We start from the raw sequence: 16,874 nt of genomic DNA, 5'->3' as shown, positions 1-16,874 counted from the left end.
TGGTTGGCAATCTCTCTCTCTCTCTCTCTCTCTCTCTCTCTCTCTCATTTGGTTTCATTAAGCATAACTCATACATGAACCGGTATCTGTAGTTCTTTTCTAAATCGCTCTTTAAATCTTTTTGCGATCCTGATTTATATAATACGTCTTCCTATGACCCAAAACAGCTAACATCAAACTGCAGGTCTGCAGAAAAAAGGGGATGGGTAATGTTTTTAAAGAACTCAATAACACTGGTGTGTGCTTTGGAGGATATTAAGTGGTGTGCCTAATGATATCGAACTGTCAAAACGACATCTACATGTACAGTAGTTTTTGACTCAGTATATCAATTTTCCACCAATATGGAATCATTAACTTCTGCCGGGAACTCATCTTTTGTTTGAAGCAAAATGCTTACTTAAATTGATGTCTTTTGGTAAGTTAAATCGATTTTTTTTTTTGGAAATACATCGTATGATTTAAAATATTTTAAGATATGATTTGTATACCTATTTACTACTAAACTTTAAAAAAATCCATCAATTCTGACTTTATGGTTTTGGTATTTTCCTATATTTTTATGTCGAGCTCCTCTTAAAGTTGATGACATAGATCTGCCATTCAGTCACCTTTTCAGACCTTCTTAATCAAATACATGTAACATTCAGTTTTTCTTGTGTATTTACCTGTACTATATCTTCATGGTTATCCGCGGTTTCTCGTCGTCAATTGTCGTCATTTTCCGTCATTAGTCGCCATTTGTCACTTTTTATCAATTATAAATGTTTGAACATTTTCAACTTTCCTCCTGATACTATTAATCTAAAATTTATTAAATTTGGTGCGTAGCTTGAATAGCTTGTAAATACTAGTAGATGAGATCATTGATTGTAAAACATTAAGATCGTACCTATATGGGCCAAGAATTCAGTACGAAAGTCAATTTATCTTTTTACATAATATGTTTCTTTATTTGCGTGTAACTGACAAACAAATCATGTACATGATAATGGTGATCAAGCAATCTACCAAAAATTGAGAAACTTCTGGCCCTGGGATCAGAGTTTTGGTGTTGGGTGGGGGTCGTTTTTGTTCATATTTTGAATAATGAATGCATTTATTCTTTAAAGTTTTTTTAGTTAACCCAAAAAATCTTTAAAATCCCCTTTTATACATGTACTAAAGTGCAACTGTAGCTAGCAGGCAAAATGAGTGCATCGGTCAGATGAGTAAGGGTTTCCATTATATCAAAAGCTTTAAAACTCATGGTTCCAGACATTTTTGGCCGTAAAAAATGCTTTTTATCAGATTTGAAAAAAAAAATCAGACTGCTATAAAGTTTCTATTCTTTAATAGTAACCCTTTGTTTACAAATGATAGTATTAAAGTGTTGGAAAACCTTTTTCACAGTTTGATTTTCATCGACCCCTTTCCTCCCCTTTTAATAAAAATCACCAAAGTTAGGACATTGCGAAGATTTTATTTTGATAATATTAATCACTTTTTCGGATGGTTTGAATAATATGTATTGATTAATCTTTCTTTTTTAGTTGAATGATTTTTTTTCCTCTGCTTTAGAGGAGGCCATCCCTCTTTGCTTTTCCCCAATAAAATTATTATTGAAAATACGTCATATACCTTAAGAAAAGAAGTATACAACTGTCTTAACAAATAAGCATCATATCAACAAGTCATGCCACGCATTTAGCAGGACGTTTGATAAGTAATATGTATGAAACAAGATATTTTATTCTTTTGAACTGCATGACATATAGTCCATAACATACTGATAAGCATATGACATAAATACCAGATATTACGTGTTTAAACTGTATGTTTAAAATTTATTCTACATGTAAGAGCTAGAGTAGCCAAATGAAAAATGTGAAACATTGATAATTATGAGGATAATGCGATTTCATGCACTGTTATAACATACTATTATAAAAATTTCAATCGATAGATAATGTTCAAAATAGAGCTATTTGCTATTTTCTTGGAGTCCATCGTTTTGCACCAACTTTCAATTTTGGCTCAGTTTAGATGTGGAATTTTACCATTGAGAATTGAGACGGATAGATACCACGGTGAACCTGTTGAGGAGCGAATTTGAACTTTTTGTTGTAAAAACAGTGTAGCAAACGAAATTCACTTTTTATTACATTGTCCTTTATATAACGATTATAGAAGAACCCTTTGCGAAAATACTGCTATACAGTTTAATCTGTCCCAAGATATTTTTGCCGCATATTTCCTTAAATTATTCAATATTTATAAATACCTCTTCAAACGATGTTCATTCAATAGTATGAAAAAATCCAAAGATTTCCCTTTTGAAACGCCCCCTCTCGCTTGTTCGGGTATCAATACACAGCTAAAAATAAAAAGTCTACGGTATTTTTCCATTGCCAAGAAGATGAAGAAGCCCAGATGATAAAGTTGAAAAATTGCACGAGGTGTCCCGGTTACTTCCGAATGGAAAAAAGATGTCAACATTCCCCATTATAAATCTCCGTAGGAAATCTGTTTTAGCTCCAGTGAATATTTACGAGGGGAAAATGATAATGTGTGAATGAAGTTATCTTGGTAATTTTCCATTTCATCGATATAATTGCACTCCTGTCACAGATATGTGTATTTTTATTAAAAATTGTTCAAATATGCAGCATCAATATCTTGGGACAGACTATATAAATGTCAGATACAGATGCACTAATTGTTCTTATTTCAAATTGTCCTCGGTAGGTTGCCAAATACTTACTGTAGAAGCACATATATTCGTTGGGTTAAAATTTCGTTGTTTTTAAAACAAATAAAATTTCGTTGGGATATCATATATTCTTTTACACGTAGACAATCTTTATTGTTCAGGAAATAAACATATACTGTATTATATAAACTGTGCAAACTCAAGGTTCTAAAGGAAGCTTTATACTTATACATGTATTATTTCAATCATATCTTTGTTTACCGCTTGATGCTGTGTTATTTTCTTTTCTTTTTTCATGTATAATGTGTTCAAAGTGGCATATAGACCCGATCGACAGGCCGGGTTCTAAATCTATGCTTACTGTTTTTGATATTACACTTGGAAATGTATACACGTCACTATAGATAAATAAAATAATTACTTACTTACTTACTTACTTACTTACTTTCTCTTGTGTTCTTACAGTAGAAAGTAAAAGTACGCAGCACTGTTAAGGTTTACTGTGTGGTCGCACCGACAAGAAAGTACGGGAAATGTTAACGATGCCATCATACAAAACAACAAGTCGTCAAAAATGCTAGTAAATAAAGTAATTTCTGATTGTTATGGTTACAAAAACATTCAACAACATTTAGAATTACCCATGTGTGCAACTTTGAAGTCAAATAAATCCAACAATGATAAATATAAATAACTGACTGATCGAGGTGCACTTGCCGATGTCACGTCATGCTGTCAATTTTGACGCATATTTTGTGTAGAGAGAGGCGGATCAATCAATTTTTAGCTCACCTGAGCTGAAAGCTCAAGTTAGCTTTTCTGATTACATTTGGTCTGTCGTCCGTCTGTCTGTCTGTCTGTCTGTCTGTCTGTCCGTCCGTCCGTCTGTCTGTCTGTCTCGCTGTCTGGCTGTCTGTAAACTTTTTACATTTTCAACATCTTCTTAAGAACTGGGCCAATTTCAACTAAACTGGGCACAAATCACCCTTAACGTTTAACACATGCACATGCCAATATCTGTGAATGATACTGATCGTTTTTGGGGTTTTTTTATGGTCAGAGTGAACGAGTCTTTTAAATTTAACAGGGTAGGAAATGGCTGAAATACAATGAAACCTATATTTGCATCTCCTTTTACATGTATGACAACCCTTTAAAAATATAGCTCTTATATGAATTTAACCCCAGGTGGCCCCATGAAATTAGAAGTAAACATTATGTAATAAATCAGACAAAACACATTTTCTTCACTTTAATTCACGATAGAAATCGATTTATGGTTTAATGGCTTTGTTACTTTGAGTCTTATAAAATGTTTTTATACAATAACTTTGTTACTTGACCTTTTAATGCACTCTAATTTATTGGATGTTTAAATATTAATTTATGTAAAGGTATGTAACTTACCTGTCATGTAGTAAACACATAAAACGATAAGCATGTAGGAGTGTTTTAAATAAAACGCATTTAGTGTATTTAAACTTTGAATTTGCAAGAAAGGTCTATCCCAAATATTTTAAATTTTATTAACTATTAAATGTCAGAAGACACCGCCAGCTCTCTATATAAGGTATTTAAGGAAGGACACCTACACGCTTGTTTTTTTTTCTAGTTTGAACGGGGAGTCACCTAGATTTTGCGGCTATGGCTAATACATAATCAAACCGAATTTGATAAATGAACCGCTAAGTGCTCTTCTTTAATGGTGGATTTTTGTATTTTCCTCTTGGATATTCTATGCAAAAAGATTGACTGTATATTAAGTTGGAATTGAATTTAATTTGTTCCAACAGGCTGAAAAGTGTCCGCCATTTTGGATGACAGGGTAAACTTAAACTAAAAAATGTTTATAGGAAACATAAGTTTCCGATCAGATCCTATGTATAACTAGTTTAAAACGATAACCAAGAAAAAAGTTTAATGTTGCAAGTTAAATGTTCCTTTAATTAATACTGGAACAGTAATATAATCACGCTTCTTTCAGAATTAGATGGATCCCGGCTTCACTCTCCAGGACACAGTACGATGCGGCCTGTGTACGAATAACATAGTACAGAACTACTGTGACGTTTGTCATACCAGCCTATGTAAACTATGTATAGGAGAACATATCTCAAATGATTATGACAAGCATAAAGTAGTCCCTTTTCAGGAACGGAAATCAAGCTTGATATTTCCAACATGCAAATTACATTCCAATAAAACGTGTCATTTGCATTGCAAATCATGCGATGCGTTAATTTGTGTTTTATGTATTGCATCCGACGAACATAAAGGTCACGATTTCAGAGTCCTTGAAGATATTTACAAGACTAAGAAAGAGTGCATAGAAAAAGATACTAGAGAAATAGAAAATGTAATTGCTCCGACATATGAAGAAATAAAGAACGAGTTGATTTACCAGATTGCAAGTGTAGATAGAGAATATGAGAAAATCACAAAATGTATGTCAGAACAAGGAGAGATATGGCACACAGAAGTTGATAAGGTCATTAACAAAATGAAGAATGAAATAAGTGAGATTAAAAAGAATCACCGCGCCATATTGGAGAAGCATTTAAATGAAATCAAACAGATCAAATCCTTGATTGAGGAAAACTTAGTAACTTTAAATAATATTGAGGAATCAAATGATGTATCGAAAATCGTGAATTACAGAACAAGACTCAATGAATTCAGAAAACTTCCTCCTAAAGTACATGTCAAGATGCCAACATTTTGTTCCAAGCCAATCAACGGAGAGCATTTTCATGAAATGATTGGAACCCTGAAACCTTTCGTCTTAACATCACATGAAAATGGTTACAAAATGAAATCACAAGAGGTTTCATCCAGAGAGCTATTAGACATACCTGAAACCGTCAGCATAGTTAAAACAGGGTATAGGCATATCCGTAGTATTTCTCTTTACAGTGAAGAAAATATCTGGACAAGTGGTAAAGTTAATTATATTAAATGCTTTAATCCTGATAGCAAATGCATGAAGACCATTACAACAAAGTCAGGAGAATGGCCAAGTGATATAGCTGTCACAAGTGGTGGAGATTTGGTGTATTGTGACTTTAAAATGAAAACTTTAAATCAAATAAAGGATGGTAAAATAGACGAAATAATAAGATTATGTGGATGGACACCAATCAATCTGTGTGTGACCTTGTCAGATGATTTTTTGGTAGCTATGTGTAGCAATGACACAACTCAATCTAAAATTGTTCGATTTTCAGGATATATAGAGAAACAAACAATTCAATTCGATGACAAAGGCAAACCTCTTTACTCTGGGAATAGTGCAACTAAGCACATAGCGGAGAACAAAAACCATGACATCTGTGTAGCTGATTGTGGGGCTAGTACAGTAGTCGTTGTTGATTTGAACGGAAAACTCCGATTTATTTACAGCGGTAATGCACTGGAGTCTAATGCAAATCATTTTTACCTAGTGGCATTACAACAGACAGTCAGAGTCGCATTCTAACAGCAGATTCCAACAACCAGTGCATTCACATCCTTGACAAAGATGGATTGTTTTTGCACTTCATCAAAAACATAAAAAGTCCTCATGGATTGTGTGTTGATAAACTTGACCAAATTTATGTTGCCAACTACCTCACTGGAACTGTGAAAATCGTCAAATATCTTAAAGATATAACATGAGACTGCAACAAGCATGGCGTCTATTGTCTGTTGCCTGCAATTGAAATCAAGCAAGATGTATCACTGTTGACGTATTTAAACTGAAGAACTTACACGAAGTAGGGAAGAAAATATTCTCCTTGTTTAATATTTTAAGCAAAAAAGATATCGCCCAAATCAGAAAAAAGCTCTATTGTTTCATTGCATATATTAAAATTGAACAGCGCTCGTAAGTAGGCACCGTCACAAAGATATATACAACTTTCAATTTGATTACATCCGATTGTACATCTAAAACACGTGACCGCCGAAATTTTCCTATTGAAATTTATCAAAACATTTTGATATATGATAGTGTTTAAAACAAATAAATATGTAGCATTTTATAGCACGTTTATCAATTTGCATAACAAATTATATTACATATCTGTGGTGTGAACTGCTAGTTTTAAATACATCCAAATTAAAGAGTGTCTAAATGAAGTATGTAAAACACTAAGGCTAGGGAAATACAGAATGTGTTAAAGCACTGTTACATGCATGTTCTTATGATTAACGGATTGTAACGAAATTCACAATTTGTACAAGAAATAGTTCAACACCTTAAAAAAGCTTTGAAAAAGCATATACAGGCAACAATAAAACAGAGTTTTTGCTTGTGTGCATATTTTGATATACGTTCCTTTATTTCGTCTACTGACACAAGTTTGGTGCTTACATTTAGAACTTGCTCTTTTGTACGTCCAACCAAATGAAATAAGATATACATGTATGAAATACCAACACAAGTATATACGACGGTAACCGTTCTCCTTCTTTAATCAAGTAAAAGGCTAAAAATCTTTCAAATCAGAATTTTCATCCTCGATTGACTTCTAAATTTCTGTTTTCATTTAACATATTTTTGTCTTTTAATTTGGCATTATCAATCATAATAACATGTATTTTGTTCATCCTTTAAAGTCATTTTCTAAGGCAACTGTTTAAGGCAACTGTCTATGGCAACTGTTTTTCAGATATATATGTAAGAAAGACATATATGCCTTTGTTAAAAGGAATTGTAATGCCCCCATGAACTAAAACTATTTTTTAAATAAATATTTTATTGAACATATCTTTTAAAATCTGGATCTCATACTGTTAGTTTACGTTTGTAGATGCATATATCTTATCTTTACGTATGCATGGATACCAACACTATACAACAATTACATGCGATGTACTAGTAAGTATATGTATGTTGAAATGCAGGATACATGTAGTTATTTTATAACATGCATTATAACTATAATAACTTGCAAGAAAATTGCAATCAGAACATTTTTTTTTAAATTCTCAACAACAAAAACGACTTAATGCATGTTAAGTGCTACTTGTTCATGCTGTCTTGCGAGATATATATACTGGTATTGACATGCAACTGATTTTGTTGACTTGCTACTTATTTATGTTGACATGCAATTTATTAAAGTTAAGATGCAACTTAGTCTACATAAATAATTTGCATGTTGACATAAATAAGTTGCATGTTAACATTATAATCTCGCATTTCAACATAACTAAGTTGCATTTCATCAAGGAAAAGTCGCATGTAGACATAAATAAGTAACATTTAGCATGTTTGAAGTTACATGTGAGTGGTATTTGATATTGTGTTTTAGATTTTTATTCTTTATTCTGATCGCAATTTGATATTCTTTGTGATGAGATTTTTATTGGTTTAAGCTGATATCAGTTTTCTTGCAAGTAAACACAAGTTTGGTGCATGTTGATATTACTATCTTGCATGTCTACATATTTATCTTGCATACCGACATATTTGGTAGAAAAAATAACTCAAGGGGTAGAATGGGCAGAGGGGCAGAACTATGCCACCCTACATGAATTTTTACAAATCACATTCTACAAATACATCTATTAAAACGAAAGTCGATTTGCAAGACATGGGTTTTCCAAGTAATCAGGTCAATACCTGAATGTTGACTTTTGTCATTCAATGACAACCAAAATTGAGGTAAACGTTACCGAACGCATCATCTTATTCATAAAAGTCACTTGCATGGTGTTTATGGATATTTTGTGCAAACAGAAAGATTGACTGGGTTATAGGATTTGCTGGATATCTATGTTTATTTATTCCAAAGAATTGAAAAGTATCCGCCATTTTGATTCATAACTAAGGTAAACACTGTTTTATATATATTAATACTATTCTAAATTAAATTAAATCAAAAGACATGCATTATTTTTTGTTTAAACAGCATAAAACATTAAAATCAGAAAATAACAACAGTTCTTTAAATGGAAAGTGTTACTTTGAATACTAGTTATCCCTAACCACGCCTATTTTCTGACTTAGATGGATCAACGTCGCAGTGCCCAAGACGTTGTCCGATGTGACCATTGTAAAGAGAACATAGTACAGAGCTACTGTGACTTTTGCCATGTCAGTCTCTGCAAGCCCTGTATAGGCGAACACATCTCAGATGAGTATGACAAACATAAAATAGTCCCCTTCAAGCAAAGAAAATCGACCATAAAGTTTCTTACATGTAACACGCATTCCAAAGAAACGTGTAAATTGCAATGCAAGTCATGTAACGTGTTTCTTTGTGTTATTTGCTCTGTATCACATGAACATAAAGATAGTGATTTCATAGTCCTGGAAGACATCTGCAAGACAAAGAAAGAGGGTATAGTAATGGATACTGAAGAAATAGAAAGGCTTATTGCTCCCACATATGAAGAAATCAGGAAAGATTTAATAAACCAGATTGCTAGGTTGGATGGGGAATATGAGAAAATTACAACAGTTATGTCAGCAGAAGGAGAGAAATGGCACAAAGAAGTTGATAGAGTGATCAACAAGATGAAGAATGAAATAATAGAGATTAAAGAAAAACACCGCGACATATTAGAGAAACATTTGAGTGAAATAAAACAGATCGAATCATTGATTGAAGGAAACCTATCTAAACTAACGGAACTTGAAGACTCCAATGATGTGTCTGTTATTTTAGAATACAAGTCCAGGATTAAAGAATTCAGGAAACCTCCTGCCAAAGTTCAGGTCACACTGCCTTCATTTTTTTCCAAGCCAATTAATGGAGAGCACTTTTACAAATTGTTTGGATCCATTAAACCTCTAGTTTTAAAAACAGATGAAGATGGCTACAAAATAAAATTACAAAAGTGTTCACCCAGAGAGCTGTTAGATATACCCGAGGTTATCAACACATTTAACACAGGGTATGAAGAATTCCGCTGTGTTTCTTTTTACAATGAAGAAGATATCTGGACAAGTGCATACGCTGGGGATATAAGATGCTTTAGTACTGTTGGCAAATGCATGAAAAACATCACAACAAAATCGGGAAAAATACCAAATGATATAGCAGTCACAAGAGATGGAGATCTGTTGTATTGTGATTCCAATGTAAAGACTTTGAATAAAATAAGGGATGGAAAGATAGAAGAGATAATTAAACTACAGGAATGGAAACCTATCAATCTGAGTGTCACATGTACTGATGATTTTCTGGTAAGTTTATATAATGATGAAAAAACTCAATCTAAAGTTGTTCGATACTCGGGAAGTACAGAAAAGCAAACCATTCAATTTGATGATGAAGGTAAACCTCTGTACTCAGGAAATAGTTATATTAAATACATAACTGAGAACAGAAACCATGACATCTGTGTAGCTGACTATGGGGCCGATGAAGTAGTGGTGGTTAATCAGGAAGGGAAACTCAGATGGAGATACACTGGTCATCCCTCAGGAGCCAAGAAAAATCCCTTTACACCCCGTGGCATCACAACAAACAGCCAGAGTCAGATCCTAACGGCATACTCTAACAACCGTTGCATCCACATCCTGGACCAGGATGGGCAGTTCTTACGTTACATCGAAAAGGTGAACTATCCGTACGGTTTGTGTGTTGATAATCATGACAACTTGTATGTTGCCGAGTACTCGACTGGAGATGTGAAGGTTATCAGATATCTTAAATAAATACTGACATTTTGTAAGTAATGTATGTCGTACATTACTCAGTATCTATGGGGTAAAACTGTAGTCACTTATTTGACATTAACTGAAAAGTTGAAACTCTTTTCTTACCATTTTGATAATCATACATACATACAAAATGCTGGAAATGTGAAGATCATCAAATATCTCAAATAAATGGCAATGTGTAAAAACGATATGCTCTAATTATAATCCACAGTGTTTCTGATTCTTTTTCTCTTTATATTTACTACAGTATATAGGCCTTTAATATATATTCATTCATGTTAACTGACATAGTACAGTATTGTTATAAATGATTTGTGTTGTGTAATTGATTTGGATGAAAATAAATGCAATTTACAATCACAGTGAATGTAAGTTACTTTTAATATTTTGTACGCATGTATCATTACTAGAAAAATTTACTGTTTAAGCGCATAAAAATGCATGATATTCCATATGACCTCACAAAAATTTATGAACATCGTACTTGAGAATGTAAACATGTGAGATGAGTATGTTGACATGGTAGATAATTATGTCAACATGCAGCATAATATGTTGACATGCAAGAAAATTGAAATCAAATCATAATAATTTGAAATTTAAACAAAAATCTTTTGACTTACTAGATGTTACCTATTATGTTGACATGCCAAATCAATATGTTTACATGCAATTTATTTATGTTGACATGCAATTTATCTATGCTGACGTCCTATTTATTTATGTTGACATGCAACTTATTTATGTCGACATAAAAATTAGTCGTGTCGACTTGCAACTTATTTGACATGCGAGGTAAATATGCTAGCATATAGATGTCCGTGAATGGTGATTATTTGTATCAAATCATCCATTTATACATCTGCATTCTTGATCATGACAAAATGAATTTTTCTTGATAGGTAAGAAAGGGTGCATTTAAATACAACCCTGTTTTATTGTATCTTCTGTTATGACAATGATTTCAGTAAATTGCCTTTATAGAGTTTAACCCCTACCCCTCTTGGGTCCTGTGGGCAACATTTGTTACATGTCTGTTGTATAGCATAAAGAAAAATACCTTAATCGTACGTACAAGATATCGCTATACTATGGGGTTTCGTGCAATGATATTTTTAATGCACAAATAATCAATATTTAAAAAAAAACAAATAAAACAAGAAGAACGAGGTCTGAATAAGTCACATATGAACTCATGATAAGAGAGATAACTTCTGAATGAAATAATCAAACGCTACGAAAAAGAATCCGTTTTACCAGTACCATATTTTCATATATAAGACCACTAAGAAAGGTTATGCGGTTGTTAATTGATGAACATTTGAAATTAATTTGAAACTAAAAACTAAAATAAAATAACAAATTAACAATATTTCTTACCTCAATAAAACATGCTTTATTATGCCTTTTAATTCAAGTGTAGATAAATTGTGTAATAACTGTTAATAAATTTAAATATCATATTCATATAATTAAGGACCCTCATTTTCAATTTTATTATTGATGCAATGATGATTATTTATTGCGTTTTTTATTCACTGTAAAAAGTAATTTTGAAATAATCTTGAATAGACCTGATCTTAATCTCGTCTTATATTCAACTACGGTATAACCTTTCTTTGAATCTGCTATTCTTGTTATTAATGAGAATTGTGTTGTATATGATTATGCCTTCAAAGTGATTATATAATGATGGGATATAACCGGAACGAATTAGTTTTAATAACAACAGAATCAGATGTGTGGTTTAGTCACACCTCACAGCCTACTCAATATTCAGGGTCATGAACCCTGGGGAGCATTCATTATTGTCCCCAAGAGAGACAACTCTTGAAAACGTGCATTAACTATAGTCCGTTTCTTAATCTTATTAAAATAAATAAATTGAGAAAAGTTTTCAAAGTATTTTAATTATAAATAATACATAAAACATGAGTAAAAGGCATTAAAAAGGCATGAAAGAAGTACATTTATTTATCAAATATAGTAGGCTGGTACATGTACCCGGTCAATATTAAATGTATATTACTTGTAGGTACATGTATAAATCTACACAACTACATTCAATTAATACACTGTGTTATGTAATCTGGAAAAAAAAAATACACAGGTTGTAAGAGATCTTTTTTAAAATGAATTTTCTTAAAATGAAAAATAAATTAATGAAATTGCACATATCATTCTAAAAAAAATTCATAATACTAATAGACACGAAGTTCAACATAAATAAAGTGATACATTAGATGGATAGGATATAATGTACAGCAATTTAAGATTTAGATGTCATTTTTCATATGAAAGGTAATTAAAACTCCATACCATTTAAACAATGAAAAGGTTGCAGAAGGCCTATTTGTATCTAGTTGAATATAATGAAAAAAAATTAATGACCTTGTATACTTCATTTTAAGAAAAAAAAGTAATAAACATGCAGTTTAAGAAACTTAAGTGATATATTATAGGAATCAATAGGATATACTGTACAGCAATTTTAATTATATTTTGGATTTGTTTCCAAACATTGGAATAAAGGAAAAAAAAACTTTTATAACTTATTTAGATTAAATAATATTCTTAAAAAATATTTATATTTGTATTTCATGGCTAAAACTGAATATTTTTCTGTCAATTTCTTCTGTTCAAGAACAAGACCTATACTTTTATCAGACACTTTTATATATATTATGTCTATTTCCCATTGTAACTAAGTATTTTTTGTACTGTTTGTATACAAAAGAGTATATTTAAGGGACTTAGACACGATTTGAGCTTAAAATTCAAAATTTTATGTTTCCATTTTCAATATTTAGAATGGTTGATATGGGTATTTTTTAATGCTTTGTCAAAATTTGAAAGTCAAATACTGAGTTAAAAGAAAGATAAAAAATTAAATATTTTTTGTTTTGTAAACAAAGCGCGAGTCTTGTTATTATTTACATATGTGTTTTATTGGTGTAAGTTTAATTCAAATGTTGCTTTTTTCTATTAATAATATCATTTATGATCACATCGAATCAGTTTACCTTCTTTTCTATGAATCATTTTCTCAAAGAATTGGTAATTTCATACTTTATATTATTTGTAAACAAACATAAGACTCGAGTTTTGTTTACATAACAATAAATTCTTACCCCTCTATCTCTCTTATAACTTGACTTTTAACATTCAAATTATGGTCAATTATTCAAAATGTGCAAGTAAATCATTTTATGCATAAAGATATTGAAAACAAAATTTTGATCTAAAATCGTGTCCAAGTCCCTTTAAAAAAAACTTGAATAAAATAGTAACGCTCAATTCCAATTCAAAAAAAATAGCTGTTTCCAAAAATGTTACATGTATATGAATATATTATATAAAAACATATGTTAGATGGATGGGTAGGAAAAATACAAATTAAGTGCACTCGATAAAAAGTTTGCTGGTATTCATTATGTGAACACAATTCATCCAGTAACATTTAAAGTTATGCAACATAAATAAGAATGTTATGAATGATGTGTATAGAACAAATTCTTCTGTGGTTGGCTCCATGAAAAGATGGTGTGAGTTGGTAAAAAGGCAGAATAAGGTTCCATTCTAATCCTCATGCATTCCATTCAAAAAGTATTCATTAATGTCATGGTCTGGAAACTAAAATAGAATAAACATAAAGTGTTAAGAGAATTACATGTAATTTTTGAAACATTGTGCACTCATCAAATACTTACATGTATATATTCAATGAAGTTATTTATGGAATGTGCAATTACTAACAATGTAATCTTTTCTAATATTGTACATACATGTATTACATCATTTGCCACTAATTTTAAACCCAGCTGACAGTTTCTTGTTGTTATATATACAGCGTCAAAAGATAGTTGCATCATGTGCAGGTACTTTCAGTAATTTTAAAAGCCTGGCATAAAAACATTTCAGTACTACAAAACACTTTAAATTTGTCAAATGATTTTACAAATGAAATATGTACTAATATACCAGTAAGTCACAAGTGATATATACTTTTTAAAGCAGTACAATGTATCACTTATATGACAACATCAGGAAACCTGGCTCAATCAATTCTGCACACACATGATAACTGTAATGAATGTGTAACTTCAATGGTGTAACTTCAAAGATATTTAGATATCCAGTGGACAGAAAGATATTAAATATATTGAACAAAGATCAAAGTCATAAACACTTATGTAACACTTATGTAACATATGATTGTCAGTATGAGTTTCAACTATCAACATTCTATGTACACCAAAATATGATTGCGTCAATAACAAAAACTAATCTGAAAAACATATTTCCAGCATAAGAAATTCATGGGATTTCTGCAAATCCCATTCTCTCAGAGAGTGTAAAACACATCTCTTAAAGTTTATAATATTTCAAAACTCCTGGTATTCCTTTCAGAGGTTCCCACCCCTTAAAATACAGATAATCAAGCAGATTTGCAACAAGATGCCCATATAAACCTTTCCCTTTTACACAAGACATTGTAGCTATTTAGATGACCTTGCTTGGCTTTCAATCAGCTTAAACCAAAATTTGAAGTATATCTACGGTACATATGGAAGACAAGTTGTAAGTTTATTACATGACAAAGAAGTACCTTCTGGGCTTCAGCAGACATGACTGGGTCATTAGCAATATCAAATTGACAATATTTTCTATAATCCCGATCTTCAGATCATCTGAAAACCGCAGGTAAATCTGTAGATTAGAAGAAAAAAGATACACTAGCTATCATTACAAAGCTAAATGCTGTCATTATCAAAACAAAAGGGTGTGTCCTAGATTACACTTTTTTATGGGCACATGCAGTATCTGAGACATGGTCAAAACATTACCATGATAACAGCTATAACAACTCATTAAGTGGGAAATGACATATAACTATAAAATTTGTTATATATATATGGTTCATGGAAGCAAGGCAATCAATAACAATTACATGTACACTGTAATTACACACACACACACACACACACACACACACACACACACACACACTCTCTCTCTCTCTCTCTCTCTCTCTCTCTCTCTCTCTCTCTCTCATACTCTCAATCGTATAATGTTATATTTACATAACAAATGCAGGCCCTTGAATCATAAACACTTTCATCGTTAATAGATAAATAAGACATAAAGTTAACAGTTTGAATGAGATACAGATATCAAAACCACATGTGCAGTGTACATTGTACGTGTCGAGGAAATTCTGTATGGAAATGGCTGAAAGCATGATTGACACAAACTCAATATTCTAGGAAAAACATACAATATTTTTTTAACGTATGCTACGTAACAATATGTGTAACTAAAAACTGACTATAATACACCTGCATACACATTTCATACTAAAACATGTCTTTCAAGTCACATTTCACAACGACCATTAATTATCGACATTTTTGTAACATGTGTACTATAGACTTAACGCATTGTATGCTTTTAAAAGAGTTTTTGAGTAGTTTAACAATGTAAGTAAGTATGTTCTTACCGACGAATGACTACTCCTTAGCACGTTTTAGATTGTTGACAAAATCGAGGATTGCTGTTCAGACTGTTTCATGCTGAACAAAATTTAACGAGATAAGGCTAATCACCCCAAACTTCGACTTCACATTGATAAACAATTTTTCTGCAACTCTAAATAATTTAAAAGCTTGCCAATATAAGAAACAAAAACTTTTACTTACTTTTTCCATTTAAACTCCTCTCTCGATTTTCACGAGTGTTAGACTGGTCTCGTTAAAATCCCGAGATATACGAAGTTTTGACTTTCTCGGGTTTTTTCATTCCTTCGTGAATATAAAAATCAGAAAGGTTCCGATTATGCTAATAAGGCTGTGAGGTGTGTTAGTAGTGCCCGATGATCAACGTATTAAGGGTCAATATTAAATGTTAAGGATGCTCGGTGGTCAATAAATCAACCACCAGATCTACCTCGAATTTTAAGATATGATTTGTTTATGTATAAATTATTATAAACTTTTAAAAAAATCCCTAAATTTTGACTTTTTTATTTTGGTATTTTTGTTATATTTTTGTATAGTGCTCTTCTTTTACATAAAGGAGATCGATACCGTCTAAAAATGTCCCCCGCCATCGAGCACTCTCAAGGTTAATGACAAACGCTTGCTATTCTGTCACCTTTTCAGACCTTTCAAACCAAATAGTATTCAGTTTTATTTTTATCTTGTGTCTTTACCTTTTCTTAAGTCACCATAATAAATCACATGATATTGCTATCCGAGGTTGCTTGACGTAATCTGCAGTCGCGTACTGTCGATTATAAATTTTTGAACATTTTTAACTATCAGTCCAAGATTTATAGCTTAAATAGCATTTGTAGAGAAATGAGATCATAGATTGTAAAACATTAAAATCCCACCTATATGGATCCAAAATACTGCACAAAATTCAATTTTTCTTCATAACATGTTCTTTATTTTGGGTATCCGACAGGAAAATCATACACAGGATGATGAGGAACACGAAACATTTGCTTAAATATAGAAACCTATG

The 16,874-nt window shown here is 31.8% G+C and overlaps 1 long non-coding RNA gene across 1 annotated transcript; it reads right to left on the bottom strand.

Moving 5' to 3' along the window:
- Nucleotides 1–12,282: 12,282 nt before the first annotated feature.
- On the bottom strand, nucleotides 12,283–16,200 carry LOC136274559 (uncharacterized). The gene is made up of 4 exons (XR_010712982.1): nucleotides 16,046–16,200; nucleotides 15,847–15,919; nucleotides 14,956–15,056; nucleotides 12,283–13,979 (listed from the first exon to the last, which is right to left on the bottom strand). It is a non-coding gene; the product is annotated as an uncharacterized lncRNA (long non-coding RNA).
- Between the last annotated feature and the right edge of the window lie 674 nt (nucleotides 16,201–16,874).

This window comes from Magallana gigas, chromosome 4, assembly GCF_963853765.1.
Source record: "Magallana gigas chromosome 4, xbMagGiga1.1, whole genome shotgun sequence".
Taxonomy (NCBI): Eukaryota; Metazoa; Mollusca; class Bivalvia; order Ostreida; family Ostreidae; genus Magallana; species Magallana gigas.
This window is presented reverse-complemented; position numbering and strand designations above follow the sequence as displayed.